The sequence below is a fragment of the Metopolophium dirhodum genome, chromosome 1 (genome assembly GCF_019925205.1).
Source record: "Metopolophium dirhodum isolate CAU chromosome 1, ASM1992520v1, whole genome shotgun sequence".
NCBI lineage: Eukaryota > Metazoa > Arthropoda > Insecta > Hemiptera > Aphididae > Metopolophium > Metopolophium dirhodum.
The window spans coordinates 68153794-68170101 of record NC_083560.1 but is presented as its reverse complement, the minus strand read 5'-3'; the positions used below and the strand labels follow the sequence as shown (position 1 = coordinate 68170101).

Sequence of the window (16308 nt, the reverse complement as noted above, 5' to 3'; positions counted from 1 at the left end):
AGTACTATAATATAGTGTACACACGATAGTACGATACACCCCGTCAAAGAGAGGCACGATATACGATATATTTCTGTGGACAATTTAAAGCTTACCGTCTTGATTTGACAATTGTAATCTTTGTTGCCCTGGGGTCTGGAAATTCTATGTAGTCGTGGTACTAAACTTATAAATATATATATATATATATATTATATACATGCACACGCATACGTTCCCATTGTGTGTTCCGTGTGTAGGTTGTACACTGTACACTCGTTTTATGTTTTGCACTAAAACGTAAATAACAAATTAATTAAAAACGAATCCCTCGTCACAACCGCCACCCCATCCCACCATTCCCACCACACGGCCCGTGTATCGGTTTCACCCAGCATTGAACAGCGTTCGACGCCTGTGGGCACACTCTGATTCCCTCCCAAATTACCTTCAATATACCATGGATTTCCTCATCCTCCCACTGCTTATCGTTCGAATGAAAAAAAAAAACCATTGCAAAATCGAATCTCTCACTCGTCAAATTTTCTAACGCTGATTAGCTGCAACGCTCATGTCCAAACTGTGAAATAAATTACTAGGTTTTTTATTTTTCAGGGCAATCCAAATCGTTATGGGAATTTAAATTATGATGTATATAATTTCCATTTTGTCTATACCATGTAGGTAAGTACATATTATTTTATATTTTACGTATGTACCTATTTTTTGTATTATGTTGATGGTCAATACGAAATTTATAGGAATAAACTATACATAATATGCATATCTGAACTTATCACGAGTAAATCGATAAATTTTCGTATTGATACATGGACTTAATGAAAATATGATGGTAATGGTTGTATAATACAGTGAATTTGATACATCACAGAAGCGCTAATGATATAAATATGCCTATTGATAATTCAAGAAGTGTACGTTTGAATATTTAATAAATGTATGAAAAGTGATGTTTAGGTCATTCTGCATTCAGGTTATAGGTACTTTTTAAGTGTTCTGAAAACTTGTATTTTAATTGCTTAATAAATTTTAATATCAAATAACAATTATGAAAATTCCATATGTGTTGAATTATAATATCATGATTTAATTCTTTTAGATACCTATTTTGTTCAATCAAATATGTAAATGTCTTGTTCAATATAAATTAATTGAAGATTTTGAATATATAGCGGTGTGCAATTATACTATATTTATTATAAAATAATTGATTTAAAAAATAAGTAAATGTTAAAAAAATGAACTCAAAATCTCCTTAAATTTTCATGATTTCCCACCACTTGTCGAGAGTCATAAATTCTCAGAAAGTCTGTCTATGGATATTGTTTTTAGGTTTCCTAGTGATTTTTTACCTTCTGTGTCCATTATAATTTCAAATGAATTATTAGCTATACATTATTATCTTTATGCATGTCCTCATCCTTTGTTATCTTAGTATCTCGAATATGTTCATTCAAGTCAGTATTTTTTTTTATTTCGTATTGTCCTCTCTGTTCATTCTTTTTAGGTATGTGACCTATTCTTTTCATATTTTTTTCTTAAGCTGTTAGCACTTACAAATTCAATAAAAATAAAATACATTATACGTTTTATAGAAGAAAAAATATATGCATAAAAAGAATACGAAACCATCAACAGTTGAACATCGCATAATGTATTTTCCATGTTATCCTACAATTTAATAATAATTATGTTATAACTTATAATCAGTACTGATTTTAACTATTTAAGTCATTAAGCCATGCAATTATTCGCTGCACACTAATATCCAAATAAAAGGTAAATTTATCGTAATTTGCAAACATTTGATTTTGTATAGGTTTTTATTGTTAGATTCCAATAAACGGTTGATTCTATAAATCTGTGATCAAATTATAAGTAAAATTCACTGTATATTGATAAGAGTTTTTACTAAATTTCGTGATGTAGGTTTTTCTCATTTAAAGGAAATTTTTTTTTTAATGAATTTTTGTACATGTTTTTAATACATCATGGTTATTGGCGTTATCTATGTCTAAATTAATACAAAAATTGGTTGCTTAAAGTGGAGCGTATAAAATAATTAACATAATAATTGATGCAAAATTTCATAAATAAATTAATAAATATTAGTATAGTATTTAAATGATAGTATACATATTATTTTAATATAGTTCTGGTAATTATTGGAGAAATATAATGAGCAGAGTGGTGATTTCAGAATTTGGCACAAGAAGTTTACTGAGGCTATATAGGATATTGGTTTTTGAGATTTATAACATCCAGTGAGGATATGTTTAATTTTAACTGTGACAGAAGTGTAGCATGTGGCTAGGTCCAGTGGGCAGTGATGGGATGCTCGTGTGTTAAATTAGTGCGTTCGATTTAGAGTCTGTTGATGATAATTTGAGTACGTCTCGGAAGAGAAAAACCGTGATCCCATGGAGAGGCGAAGGATTTAATTTCTTGTTATTATATGTTTCCATTATCGGTCTGCTTTTTCATTGTCATTGATATTGCTGTGCCCAGGGGATCCATGCGATTGAGATGGAGTTCTTAGAACCTACTGTATAAGATGTAAATACCGAATAGGTATATACCCTATACAAATAGGGTTTCTCACTTTGAAATTATGTACATTTGATAATGCACGTAATGAATCTGAATATATAATTATGCATTATTTTCTCATATTGAAAGCAATTCGGGCGGCTTTTAGCAGTATTTAAAAAACTATAGGTATAGTTTTCTAATACCGATCAGTACCTATGTAGAAAAATAGCTCGTACTTTACATTGCGCATTATGAAAAAATATTCTCAAGAGAGACATCCTTTTCCATTTTTTTAAGTGTAATATACTATTTTTATTATTTGTATGAATCATAATTCGACAACAATAATACTATACACGGAAATTAATTGTGATATTTCTTATAACGTTTCTTATTCTCCTAATTTGCATCTTCCTGTCTCCCCAAAAACAATATCATGTTTAATGTTATTATTTATGATAGGCCATACATGGAGAAGAATCAATCATTTCAATATAATATACTACTATGGTACAATAATGCGATGTGTATGAATTTATTATTGCCAATTGATATGTTGGGGTATAAATAGATTTGTACGTAAAAAAATACATATATATATAATAATCGATTAATAAAATGCCAACACTGTGCTCGGTTAGTACGTAAATGCCAGGACCTTGCAATAGGTAGTATAATGGAATTATTGTAATTAATGAGGGTGGTGGTTAGTTAAATTGGCAATGACGAGCATTATATCGATTGATTGTACATGGTATATATTTGTATGCAATATTATATCATATAATATCATCATGGAATAAATACGTACCTACAGAATATTATGACATGAATGTAATCCAAACTCGACATTTATATTAGAGTATTAGACCGAATAGTCTAATAATATATAAAATTCTATATCACACCTATCTCTATAATTAAAAACAAATTGCATATCATTTGATATAACATTTTATATTATTATATTATATCAGTATAAGATTATGATAGGTAGCTTTAGACTCAACTAAATCAGTTATTATATAATAATTCAAGGGCATTGTATTACAGAATGTGACAAGCTACGAATATCAAATTTCCACAGTATTATCTATACGGCTATACATTTACTACATATAGCTTTTTAGCTATAAACGCGATTTGCAAATACATCGTATTTTTCGACGATAATGTAATTTATGAGAATGGTTTTCTTAATCATTACTTGCATAGTTGAATGCATATAATATTTAAAAAACACATAAACGTTGGTACCCAATACATTAAAAAAAAACTAACAATATCATTATGACGATAATAATGGTTACGATTTACGATATTGTGATTCTCATTTATAATTTATGATATTAAAATACATTTTAATATTGTATCTATCTTCTGTCTTATACATATATCGTTGTACGTGGTGATTTTTAATTATTGTGGAACGAAATCTGTACATTTTTACCATATTGCAAAACACGTATTAGACGTGGATGAGAAAATACTGTTTTTTTTTTTATTTAAATATATTTATACATTTTTAAAACTGGATCTCTTAAAGGCTTTATAATATTAAGAGTTGAATCATAGTGGTTTTGATGTGTTACTTGAATAATACAATTATAAATTACAACAGTAATATAATAGTTAAATATAAATAAATTACCTACTAATTAAAATATAATCATAATGACTATTTACATTTTAATGAATTACTTTTAATGGTTTAAATTTAAATTATAAATAAGCTAAATTTATTTTACCGCAGCATATTTAAAAAAAAATAATATTCAAGCATGAAGTAAAACAATACTGATAATTTTGGTTATTTTTTGGTTAGTTCGAAAAGTAATAGTTCTATAGATATATTATAGTTATACAAAATATTAGTCATTTATTTTATCTGTAATCAAATATATAAATGTAAAAGAATATTATGGTTTAAGAATAATTTTCACAGTATGTTTACATATGCTTTGAAGTTTGAAGTTAAATTAATTGTAATAGGTACCATTACATTTTAGTCTAGGTAAGTAAAGGTTTGTAAAACCAATGTTAAACGGCGTGGTGTATAGGCAATATAGGTACATTACCGTGTAGAAAATAATTATCTTGGAAAGTTAGAAGAATTTTCAACTATTAACTTGTAAAACTCGTATATTACGCTAATTAATTGTTGAATCAATTATTTTGTCATAAATTGAAAGCTAAATATTAATATTAATACAAGTCATGAGGTTAGTTGTTTTTCATTTAATTTAATCTTTAAAGTGAAGTGAAAATATAATACGTGTATGATTAAGTAAGATTCTATATATTTTAATTTTTCATCCTTAATTATACTTACATTTATACACATTTTTATACATTTTTTATCCATTTCCATTCTTCACTAAATATTTTACTTACTATGACTCAAACATTTTTAAATTGACTTCATAATATTTATTAATAATATGTAACTTAGTTTGTATTTAAAACAAAATATATAATAGTTTAAGAATTTAAGTCGTAACGTTACTATGAGTTATTTGTTTGATTAGAGTTATAAATTATAGTTATTTTTTGACTAACTATACTTACTCATAGAAGTTTAATTGAATTATGTTGGTAGTATTATAGTTTAGGTTATAGTTTCACTATTTTCTTTAGGTACCTAGTTAGATATTTTTTACCGATATACAACGTCTTACGATGATATCCTTATATAATACCAGCTAAAGATAACTGCAACGCTATAGTAAAAAAAAAAATTATAGTTTTATGTATATGTATTATATATAATATATAGTCTGTGGCGTTTGATAAGGGGTTCGCGGTGTTGCTGGTATTGAAGTGAGGTGGTGATTGTGGCGTCAACAATATTGAAAGCCTGACTTAACCCCTGAAATCTGTCACTGGCAACACCAATGCGACGACCGGTTGACTAACCGTTTTCTTGTTCGCGTGATTATTTTGCTGTCCTCCATCTCTCACGATTTCCTGATAAAAACAACGGTATACGCCTAGTCCTTATTCACAGCCGGTTTAAGGTAGGTATTCAAAAGCAGGATGATGCTTATATATTTCTGTAAAAGCTAGAATCTATTAAAAAAATAGTATTTTTCATTAAGTTTAAACTACTGAATTATATATTCATATCTTTATACATACCTAAATTTGTATAAACCTTAAAAGCAATTAGAAAAATATTTCACGTCTTGAAATATATTCTTAAAATTAGAACTATTATAATTATTTTGATGCGAATGACTTAATAATAATAAATATATATGGCTGTATATAAATTCTAATAAAATAACTTTAATTTATTTTCTTAAATGAAAACTTAGAAAATATTTATTTATTTTACAATAATGCCTTACTTAGTTATAACTTGTACCAATTATTTTAATTTTTAGACATATTAAAATAAATAGACAATATTATAATGTTATTTGAATCTTACTATCGTCGAATGTCTATTGAAATTAATTAGCATTGCAATTGATAGTATTAAAAATCGTTATATTATTTTATTTAACATGAAGTTTTTTTATTAGCTTTTAGATTTGTATCTTCTAATTTTTTGGTGTTTATATATTATCCAGTAAGATATATTTATGCTTCGTAGTTAATTATTTAGCTTTTGGGCTGAATCATCAACAAATTCTAATATGATGATTCTTTATGACACGTGCATTTATTTCCTGGATTTGCTTTTTTCGTTGTAAAAATTATGAAATAAATTGAAAAAAAAATAAAATGTTTGCCTATAGTGCGCTTGAGTGTACTTATATGTAAAAATATGATAATCTCTTTTACATATGATCGGTTACGTAAAAGATACAAGAATTATTCAATTTTAAATACAGATACTTAAAGAACGTACTTTAAGTATATTAAACAAGGTGTTATTTATATAATTTAACTATAATACTTCGTTTTTGGTAGAATCATAAAAATTAATGAACACCGTGTGAAATTAATTACCTACCAAATAAGATGACTATAATATTATTATCTTTATTTTCAAAATATGTTTGTTTTCACGTGGTAAAATACTAAAATCATATTGTTCTGTTGAAAGTAAATAGTTATTAGGACAATATTATTATGATGCGACTTAAAGACAAAACATGTAATCACGTTGATGTTCAAAATGTGTGTGTGTAGTATACAATATGTTAATATATTATGTGCGTTGTTATTCGATTATAATTATATAGGGTAGATGGGGATGGTGATAAAAGTTTAGCGTCGCCGGCAGGTCGTTTCTGGCGGCGTCGGCGTGTCGCCCGCGACGCCGCCGTTGCCTCCGAGGGATGATGAATCGCATAACTTCCCCTTCTATCGATATCGTCGTATCGCCGTATTTCTTTCTTTTTTTTTTTTTTACATCGTAAGTATAAATTTTTTCTTATCATTATTTCCATAGTATGGAATTACAAAATAAGAACCGGAGGTCTATACATACACCACGCACAAGACACAACTGTATGTGAAACAATAAACTTCTATACATAATATGATATACGCGGCGGTGGCAGTGATGTCTGTTTTTTTATCCGATCATAGAAGTATAATAATATTATAATATTGTAGCGCTCTATATGTACACTATCTCTCTAAATTATAATAATATAATATTGTAATATGCACATTTTTAGAAAAATCAATATTGAAATAATCGCGTTTCTCCGATTGTCATTGCGTAATAACATTCGAAACGCTATGCTATATTACATTTACTATGAAATACAAAATAATAAACGTCACCCTTCTGTCTTTTGCGCTGACATCGATTACACTATATAACGACGAAAAATCAAATAAAATAAATAAATACCACCAGCACAGAAAATACTGCTGTATATACACGCTACGTTTGCGTTCTCGATTTGAGTGTCGCTTCCTAAGTTTTTTCTCCGACATTTCATTACTAAAAGTTTTTTTTTATTTTCCGAAAATCTATACGCATACAATGCATAGCGTACACATAGTATTGTTCATTCGTCCCGAGCGTTTTGGTATTTTCCAATTTTCTGATACATTTAACGTTCCGTCCGCGTGCACGTGTGTGTGTGTGTGTGTGTGTGTGTCACACACTAAAGGCATCGAGCAATTTGTTTCACCTCCAACGCTTTATAGTCTCAGGCCCGCGTACATGTATATATGTTATTTGAACACACATATTATACGCCTAGATAGTTTAGTGTGCAACGTATAATAACTAATGTGAGTGTAAAAGCATGTCCAGGGCCGGTGCGTGGGGCATGTGCAAGCCGTGCAATTGCAGCACAGGACTTAGTGATGAAAATGCATTAAAAACCTTATAGATTTAAAATTAAAATTGGATAAGCCTCACGATGTACGGTATATAAGTTATATACGACGGGTACACATATAATATAACATATATATACCGCCTATTCGACAGAACCGCGCGTCGAATCATTTTATTCGCATCTTTAATATAAAAACATTTTTGTGAATGCAGTGGCGTGGTGCAACTATAAGATGGATCAAGGGATGAAGTCACACCCGGGCCCGTAGACGCTTAGCGGGCTCGATGTACACTATGTTTTTTGATTTTCCATTAGTAATAATATACTTATACCTACTCTTAATTTTTTTTTTTTTTGATAATCAAATAGGTACGTCATGCTCGAATTTTGTTTATATTTTATGAAAACGTTACATACAAGACATTTGTATGGTATAGCACACTATAGCCCGTATAACTGTATAAGTGTAAATATTATGTTATCAACAAAATGTCCATGTTGGTGATATGACTTATGATTATTGGTATGATTAATGGTCGAAAATCAATTTTTATTTCTGGCATTTATTTATTTATTTATAGATCAACTATATAACATTAAAATAATATACATTTATAAGTCATTAGACATATTACTATAAATGATAGGTACTTACGTAAATATGTATTCAATATTACAGCAAGGGGGTACATCTCATTTAGACTAGATGTGATGGGAACTAGTGGGGAACGCGAACAATTATTTCTCTCCTGGTCTGAAATTCTTAAGTCCCGTCACTAGGTGTAATCTGGAGGTCAATCAATTTGCTCTTCCCCCTCTCTTTAATTTGTTGAATAATAAACATTTTTTTTAAAGAATTAATTTGCTTGACTGCTTGAGAATATTAATTTTTTGACTGCGTTTTATGTAATTGCTATTTTGTCATTTAAATATCTATATTGTATTTAATGTCCTAATATAGGTAGGTGGGTTCACTTAAAGTTTTACTCATTATAATAAGGATAGGTAGTAGAATAGTTTTAACTTGATATATTTTCACTAATTTTATAATTCTACAAAACTTCAAGGACTGCTAAATTATAATGCTTACATGTATGGATTTATTTTCGGTGAATTATTTGCGGATAAGAATAGGGTATTATTTCTTCCACCACTATTTTTTTAGATACAGTAGATAAAAATATTCATTTTATTTTGCACCCCTAAAAAAATATTCAAGTTAAGCCATTTTAAGTGCCGTTCATCAATTACTGTGGCCGTGTAATTAATATTGTTTATGAAACATATGTGTCTTCTCAGGACATTCATCCACCGTAACAGCAGCTGTCAATTATTCTTGTGGACCTGAAAAATATCGTTATTTCATGCATTTTTTGTGACCTGATATGTATAGTCAAAATATATTATGTACATAGAGCCTATTGTATCACTCTATTACATACTAACTAGTCTTATATTTGGTTTTGGTTTACAGTGTTTTACTATCACCATGGAAACCAAATAATAATAAATAAATAATAATTCGGAAAAGACAGATTATAACCATAGATAATATAAGAATGGATAGGACATAAGAATTTATCACATGAAACTTTAGTGATACTATTTTTAAGGTTATAGGGGGCAAATATTGATATGATAATTGATAAATAATAATAAATATTTTAAATATTTAACAAAGTTTAGAGTAATTTTCCAGGTACAACAATCAAAATACAAACTGACAAATATCTAAATATAACTGACTATCATGTTATCATTATTATTTAATAAAATAGTTTTGCACATAACCTTAAAAAGCCCCATATCGTCTTTCTCTCTTTACGTTCTCTCTTCCCCAAAAAAGCACACGGCCCCATATGGAACTGGTATAGAAATGTCCTATCCATTCTTATATTATCTATGGTTATAACTTATAAATATTGAAGGAGCATAAAGATAATTTAAGATAAACAATTTGAGCGGGTCGTCAAATATTTGTGGGGTTGGCGAGCAGAATGAACAGGACCCGACCCCCCCCCCCCCCCCCCCACTAATATATTATAATACATCATATGTTTTTGGCGAAATCGTTTTTTCTCTCGTACACCGTTTCGTCAAATTTTGGTTGGCCCTTAGCCACACCGAAAACGCCACCCGTCCTATAATAATAATAATAATAATAATAATGGGCGCTAGTGCGACGATGCCGGATGACTGCAGTATTATAATGAAAATATTGTAGTAAAACAATATAGATAGTATTATAGTGCGCGGTATTATTATATTTTAAGCGGCGTATATAAAGGCGACCGATTGTGTTGTTCGCCGTCTGCAGCAATAACGGGGCCCGATTTGATTCCGGTTCACTAGATTATAATATTGTGGACGAGCACCACACCACACTGCTCTCGCACGCACGAAGCGTCGCGGTATTATTAACAAACAAAACAAACAATAAACACATAATTCACAAACGACTCGTGATGCGCCGACGATAACGCCGCGCGTCGCGTCTCCACGGTCGACAATAATGAGCACCGCCGCCGACATCGGCGCTAATTGTTTTTTAATTACCTAACGTGCGCGCCGCGCCGTGTCACTGTATGTTTACGAGAGCGCAGTTCGACGCGCCGCCAATATTATTTTACAGTGTGCCGTGTGCGTAGGCCCCAAACAGCCTAAAATATGTTTTCAGCGGTCCCCCCCCCCCCCATAATATTGCTTCAAAAAAAAAAAACCGGTAACAATCGAGTGCGTGTTATCGATGACGTACAGATTCGTATTTAACAATTATTGTTTTTTACATATCAATTAGGCGCGTTAAATATCAGCTACATTGTATCATCACTTAGGATGTAGCTATATTTGCTAAATGATATTATGCTCACGCATCTGTGGTAAACTATTACATGGTCGGGATAATATTATGTAATAATTATCTTACCACATCTTCTTTGGGAAAAAAACAAAAGTTTAGTATTCTTATCGCTCGTGCTTATAATATATTATATCACCTACCAGAAATACTGTACGTCCTGCCAAAATATCAACATTTTGAATCATGTTTAATAATTTTTATCGGGCTCAATGTCAGAGGTCGTAGAAAAAAATATTTTCTCTTGTATAGGTACTCACTTGATTTGGAAGTACCTACTTGGAATCGTTTTTTTGAACGCCAATATTATGTACGTGTGAATACACATATTAATTTATCGCATTATTGCAGTACGGTACTAGCTATATGTATATTGTATTATATCGATATTATATACCTACCGACTACCAACTGTATATTATATATATATATTATGTACAGTGCCTACAATAGCGGAAAAGTAGTTATATTATTTATCGATTTGATTACATTAACAATTAACGGTGGCCGTATATAGTTAATGTATGACATGTCCGCGAAATCGAGTGCGAGAGTTTAAAACGGTTTAACCGAGTTAAATTTATGATACATTCGTTTAATATGTATAACGTTAAACGACGAAACGGCACACACGCACACACGCACACACATACATACACGCACACGCACACACCACTAACGCACGTATATATGCATAATTATTTACGGTTTATGCAAAGTAATTTATATAAGTAACGGTCATTTATAAATACGGTGCAGTTACGGGGAATAATGCCGTTTATTATGGTATCGGTGAAGTGTAGTACAGCAACACAGCAACAACAGCAGCAGCAGCAGTGTAATATAGTATATTATAATATTATTATGTAGTTTATTTCACGACTATAATAATATAATATAATAATATTGTAGCGGTTAAGGTTTCGGGCCGGAGGAGCTATAATATAATATTATTATGGTACACGCGCGGCAGTAAGTAATAATAATATTCTGTCCGAAAGCCAAGACTCGCTCCGCCGCCACGACGTTAGGCCTCGACCGCCGAGACCCACCTATAACAGAATATTATATTATTATTGCTGTATAACATTTATTCGCCTCTCCGATATAAACGGTATCATCTCGTATAAGACGTCTCCGGGGCGGCGATCGTTTCTCGATTAATCCCGGATCGCGGTGTCGCCACAGCTGCGGGTATTGGTGTCGAGGTGTATATTTTATCCGCGGCTATTGTCGTTATTGTATTATTATTATTATTGTTGTTGTTGTCGTCGCGATCGTTCTTCGGCGGAGATTAACTCGCGACGGACAGTGCACCTGCAGCGGCGGCAGGACCGGACCGCGGGCCAGCGATCGGCACCGGAAGAGCGTCGCGCCGACGACCACCGCGGTGGCCGTTACATTTCCACCGTCGACAGCCGGAGCGCCCCCGTTCGCGGCGCTGGGTACACCGACGACTGGAGGCGCGGTGCGCGCGTGTTGCCGTCGCCGGACGGGCGGGCGGGCGGCAGCATCGGTTCGGTTGCGAGCGTCCGTCGTGGTGTCGTCGTCAGTTCCCTCCAATCGTCGGCCCGCAGAGTCACGGGGTGCTCGCCGCCTCGGCCCTGCAGCGCACGCCGTCGCGTCTCCGCGACTTTAATAACTTCAATAAGTCTTACGTTTAACTCAACACGCCACTGACACGACATTACAATAATAATATATTATGTGATAACGTATTATTATGACCGTTTCTTGGGACATTAATTATTATCGTCGTAATGACGTACACAATCTAATATAATATAATATGATTATTTGAATAATAATTATTATTACTGATATTATTGTTATTAAATCGTAACACGCGCGATCAATTATTAAAAAGATCTTTTTTCCCCCATCAAAATGTAACGACTCGACACAATATACCTGGTAAATACACACTCGATACATTTATAATGTAACGTATTATAATAATGATACGTTTAAAATATTATAACGCTATATTATTACGGCGGTGTACCTCTGCGATTGACGATCGCAATCGAACGATTTATTAAAAAAAAAGTCCGATGTCTTTTTAGATTTTCCCGCGGAAAGCGGCGTGGCAATGATGACCGAGCTGGCGGACGACAGCGTCGAGGGATCGCGCGACGAGCTCGACTTCGATGATGGATCGCACGCCGGTCGCGGTTAAAGTGAGTAGTATATTAATTTTGATCTATAATAATATTATAGTACTCACTACTCGTAATATTATATAATATCGGAATAATAATAACATATCGGTGTACAACTATAATGTTGTATTTATTATACACCGTACGTGTAATTGAGTCGTATATTTACGTGCCAAATTGACTATCTATATAATGTGTGTGCGCGCGTATATAAACAAAATAGAGTTTCACTGCTTTTGATATTTATATTATATTGTGTAGTGTGTGTACACCGTTACACCGTTGACGACGACGTTTACTGCCGGCCCGCAAAGACTTCCTTCGCCGGCTAACTATCGCTACGTGTTGTACCTTATATTATATACTTACACGTAAAAAAAAAATAATAATAATAAAAACTTTTTTTTTTTTTATTATTATTTTTCTTTTAAACTTTTTTTCCTCTTTTATTTCTTTACTATTACTATTATCGTTGCAACGACGGAAACACGCAGTAGAGATTCGCACTTGTTATTATTACTACTGTATTTCTCGCTGCATCTCCTACCGTTTATATATATATTATATATATTATATATATATATACATGTAGTCACGTGTGTGTGTGTGTTTGTGTATAAATAGATATATATATATATATATATATGATGTAAGCACACGCTCCCACAAAAAGAAAAAAAAAAGAGAGAAAGAAATAAAAATCAAAAGTTAAATAAATAAAAGGAGGCTAGCGACGTATTCGTATTACAGCTACTATATTATTCTCTTTTGTAGTATTCCCGGTCTCGACATCGCAACGTCCGGGACGTGGCTATTACTTGCTACCTTATAATAAAATAACGGTGGAGGAGGTCAATATAATATTTTATTCGTGATAGTATAAATAAATACCTAGTAACAACGTCGGCCCCCATAGACAATATAATAGTTATAAATTTATAATATTTGAATACCATAATTTAACTCTCCGCGTTCCGTCTCTTGAACATTTTTAACCGTGGTCTGTAGCTATAATAATATTATAATGATACAGTGTAATATTTTTATTATTGTTATCAATGTCAATCGCTATTATACATATTATGTAGAACGTACTAGATTTAATACGTTAATATATATTTTTTTTATCGAAGTTATACATATACCTTCATTATTATATACATGATACATACATAATATATACCTATAATATAAATGCAAAGCTTGACGACACGAGTAAAATATTAAGCTGCAGGAGATAATAATTCTTTATACTTTTTGAGGGAACAAAGTTTTTAATGAAATAAGTATAATTGTATTGTTCAGTATACAAATTCATTAAGTCGGTTAATAAGAAACAAATTGTTTGGATATCAGGAGTTAAATTACATTTTTTTTATTACAATAACAATGTTTTAAATTTTGTTTGATAATAATGTTATTAATTTATCAAACAATGTGATCATACACATAAATTAAAATGCATTTTGTGAAAGCGACTATTTTATGAAGTACAAATTTAAATCTTCATTAAAATATATTATAACTCATGATGATTTTTTATGGTGATAGTCAAAATTTAATTTTGTTATTCTTTTTATTTTTGTTTAAGTTTACAGAATAATAGAAAATGAGATAAAATAAATTTTAAGGAATGAATACGTGCGTGGTAAGCTGGTAAAGTAATAAAATAAAAATGTGTTTACGAACAAGAACAAATAGGATATTTTTCGTTTAGACCAATTTTGGAAATACATTCACACATTTTAATTTTTACAACATGTGAGTCCCTCCTTTGGTTGAAAATTTACGAGGCGATTTTGTTTTCCATTATTCCGTTAAATTTTCTCTTTTCTTGTTTAGTTGTAAAATAATTAAGTATGACGTTGTATACATCGCATATAATGTTGTGTTATACATTTTGAATTACTTTTATTACTTATATACTCATATATACATACGTAGATGGCAATAGATTTATATTATAGTAGTGAAAATAATTAGTAAACCTATATTACAAAACGCAATAGTTATGTTTAAAACTCGGATTTATTACGTTCTGGGCCTGGAGTTCAATCATCGTTAATATTATAGTAGTAGAATGACAAAATAGCTGTAAAAGTACAATGCTTATTATTATATTAACGTATTGTTTTTTTTTAAATCCTAGTTTAGAATTGTATAGCATTTTTAGAATGATATATATTAAAACAAAACTACACATTGTAACTGTGTCTATTATTACTGTAGAATAATACGTGTGTATCAAAATATTAATTAAGCCCAAAGTTTATGATATGATTAACTTTTAAAAATATTTAATATTTTGTTTATTATTTGATGTCCTTTGAATTTAAATATATTAACTGTGTAAATACATAACCAAACCCGAAATGTCGGACCCCGAATGAAATGAATAATGCTCTTAAAAAAAAAAATTCTATTAGTTACAGCCATCTGCGGTACCTATATATATATATAATATGAGTTTGTATAGCTAGAAACAAGTTTTAGAATTAATACACTTAGGTATCGACATACTTCACAATCTGAAGACAAGTGATCACTGATCTATGAGTTCATCAATTTCATAACTAAATAGTAGGACTATTAGGTACATATAAGTATAGTACATACATTACAATGTATACGCAATCAATTATGTTATTATTTTAATGTAAGAAAAAACAATTATACTTATTATAATTACGGTTAATTTTTTTTTGTAAGCGAAATCTTGATTATATTTATTAACCATTCATCTATTTGAAATTGTTGACATCTCTAATGAGAAATTAAAAAAATAAGCATTACATATTATATTATATTATAATCTGCAATGAATAGTCTTAGTGCTGAATTATAGTTTCCAAGATTTCTTACTTTTTTTCCTTTTTTTTTAGTAAAATAAAATTAGTATAAACATTTAACACATAGATCATTATAAAATCAGTATTTGCGATTATGGTTGGTTAAGTATATTATATTAATAATAAGGAAATAACTATTAACTAATAACTAATAAGACGTAATAACATCAAATATTTCTGTGTCTTCGTTTTAATAAATTTCATATTAGACAATGTAATTTTATGTTCTATACCTACTACTGTAATATGTAGTTTATCATAAATGATATAAATTATCTTGATTATCTTGATTATATAATATAATCATTAATAGGTATCTAAAATTTAATTTTTGTTGGTTAAAATAATTTATCACAAGATGCGGAAGCTATAATATACAAGTATACAACCCGTTATTGTCGCATTGAATTCCCAATTCTCAACTCTCATTTCTTAATAATAACACTATATCTTAATATAGATATTTATTTATATTAACTTTATGTATGACTATCAATTTGTTTTTATAACACAGGTTGCGGGTGCTAGACACTAGCATTAACTACTTTACTCAAAAATCGAAATATATAACAATGCCATGTGTCCAGACTTAGGCACGAGAAGAAAAACTTTTTCACTCGAATAACTGTTATTCGGCGTTAATGTTACCTTCACGG

General features: G+C 30.5%; 1 protein-coding gene across 1 annotated transcript in view; it reads left to right on the top strand.

Moving 5' to 3' along the window:
- Window positions 1-12187: 12187 nt before the first annotated feature.
- LOC132935725 (uncharacterized) overlaps window positions 12188-16308 on the top strand; it is a 69962-nt gene continuing 65841 nt past the window's right edge. The window contains exons 1-2 of the mRNA XM_061002340.1: window positions 12188-12555; window positions 12708-12821. The gene's annotated coding sequence lies outside the window, so the exon portion shown is untranslated. The remainder of the gene's footprint in view (window positions 12556-12707; window positions 12822-16308) is intronic.